The sequence below is a fragment of the Primulina tabacum genome, chromosome 17 (genome assembly GCF_025594145.1).
Source record: "Primulina tabacum isolate GXHZ01 chromosome 17, ASM2559414v2, whole genome shotgun sequence".
Lineage (NCBI taxonomy): Eukaryota > Viridiplantae > Streptophyta > Magnoliopsida > Lamiales > Gesneriaceae > Primulina > Primulina tabacum.
Window position 1 is genome coordinate 20,381,970 of NC_134566.1, and position 2,411 is coordinate 20,384,380.

General features: G+C 37.1%; 1 non-coding gene across 1 annotated transcript; it reads right to left on the reverse strand.

Moving 5' to 3' along the window:
- Positions 1–1,696: 1,696 nt before the first annotated feature.
- Positions 1,697–1,802, reverse strand: LOC142532106 (small nucleolar RNA R71). Its single transcript, XR_012816498.1, has one exon. It is a non-coding gene; the product is annotated as a small nucleolar RNA R71 (small nucleolar RNA).
- Positions 1,803–2,411: the final 609 nt, after the last annotated feature.

Genomic DNA, 2,411 nt, shown 5'->3' on the forward strand with positions numbered 1-2,411 from the left:
GAAGCGAGGAAGAATTTAAAATTTTCTTGACATAAAATATTTACAATCAAAAGTATATACATGATCAAATAAGTGTTGCATCAAAATACAAAATATCATTTTGATCATGTCCAACAATGCTAACAAAATAGCCTTCTTCCTTCCATCTTCTATGCATATGACCTCGGCTCCAATCAACGTTCTGGCCCGTCACTCTTATCTACATCACATGAAATAACTGAAATGAGTATAAAACTCAGCAAGTGAAACTCTTACATAACAATGTATACATATCATACTCTGTAAAACATGGCTTTGAAATCAATAAATACCATCCAACTCTTGAAACATGAATAACATGGTATAGCATAACAATAACGATGGTATTTCTCTTTTCTCTGGTGGATTTACATTTAAATAGTATCTCTGTCTCTGTACCTATATCCCATCGATATAAATCGATACTCTGTTAGGATATAAGCCTATGGTCGTTGATCAACTAATTGCATGCAATCTCTTTATCAATCCAATAAATCAATTTGAACTCTCTCTTTGGCATTAAAACAAACACTTTGAAGACTCTTCTCTTTTGTATTCCCTTTGACATAATTGAAACATACAATTGCCTCTAATATACAACAAAGTATATCAATACATAACATGAATCAAGTGGAAGGGAATAACATGTTAAAACCATTGAAATACAATACATATACTTCATGTGAGCACAATGAATGAATTCCACTTACTACCAATGGAAAGCTTGAATCTAATCTCTTGGTACAAAACCTACAACAATAAACCATGTATTGCACCATCAACAACCCAATAATCAAACAACCATACCATAAAACCCATAAAACCAACACAATAATGAATCCCATAATTTCTCGAACACCATAATCCAAGAATAACTAAACCACAAGCTTACCTTAGCTCCTTGAACCCACAATGATCTTGTTCTCACTTCAAATACCCAACAAGAAGCTTGAATCAAAGGGACAAGTGAAAGAAATTGAGAACCCTAGTTCTCCTAGAGCTGAAGAACCGAGAAGAGTGGAGAGAATGAGAGAAAAGTGAGCCAACCCTTCTATTTAATCACTAAAAACTCCAAAACACGACTTTACTGTTCACGCACCGCGGGTGCGCTAGTCCTTGTACCTCGGGTGCGCTACGCCTACTGCACCTCATCCAAAAATCCGAAACAGTCGACCGCGGGTGCACTAACTTTTATACCGCGGGTGAACTAGCCGACAGCGGGTACACTGAGTTTTATACCGCGGGTGCACTAACCATACTGTCCCATCACCGCGGGTGCGGTAGCTTTTTCAGTGCGGGTGCACTGTCACCTGAAGCCAACAATAAACTTTGCAACTAAAAATCGAATCGCAATGTCGCTTCTCCTCATATTTCGGCAACGCTCTCAACATGAAAGTTGCACTTCTATGTCTTATCTAACCACTCCAATTGGCCTCATACCAATTGGCTCAACATACAAATTATCATGAATTTAATCGCAACGATGCTACAATATCACCACACATCTTCTATAGTCACAACACCATAAATCATAGATCACAACTCTTAACATCAAAACTATACTTAAACTTAACCAAGTAGCCCATAAACATACGAAATCTTAAACTGTACCGTTCACTAAGCTTGGCTATTACAGAAATCATTCTCATTAAATACTTTCCTACATCTATGACCATGAAGCTGCGGGCTGACATCACAACACTTGATCAATTCGAGCATGAGTTTTTATATGAGGCATGAGAGCGTTTCAAAGATTTATTACGGAGATGCCCACATCACAAATTGCCACTTTGGTTAGTCGTTCAAACATTTTATTATGGCTTGCTTACTCCTAATCGTACTATTATAGATGCTGCTGCATGTGGAAACCTATTGAAAAAACTGCCGAAGTAGGATATGAGTTGTTGGAGGAAATGGCTGCTAGCAGCTATCATCCTCAATCTGAAAGAAACAACCAACGGAGAAGTGCAAGAGTTCACCAGGTAACTGACCTGTAGAGGCCCGCATTTCGAATTTGAAAATTTACGGAAAAATTTAAAATTTTTCTCTTTAAATAAATAACATGCCTCATCCATAAACAAACTAATAAAATATTTAATGTTTAAAGTAGCAGCGGAAGTAAATAATGTTTTCAAAACCACAACTTAAAATAATTCTTCAAAGTAAAAACTGAGTTTGAACAAAAATAGTAAATGATAAGCATGAGGTCCTCGGATTCCTACTATTGCCGACCCAAGCTAGCTCACTGGTCCCCGCCCTCGGCCTCGACCTCATCAGTACCTACTACAATCAAGTCTAGTGAGTTTTAAGACTCAGCAAGCATATATCATGGATAACAAGTAAATATATCATAAAATTTCACGTGACATAAAAATATCGTATCGTAAAGCGTA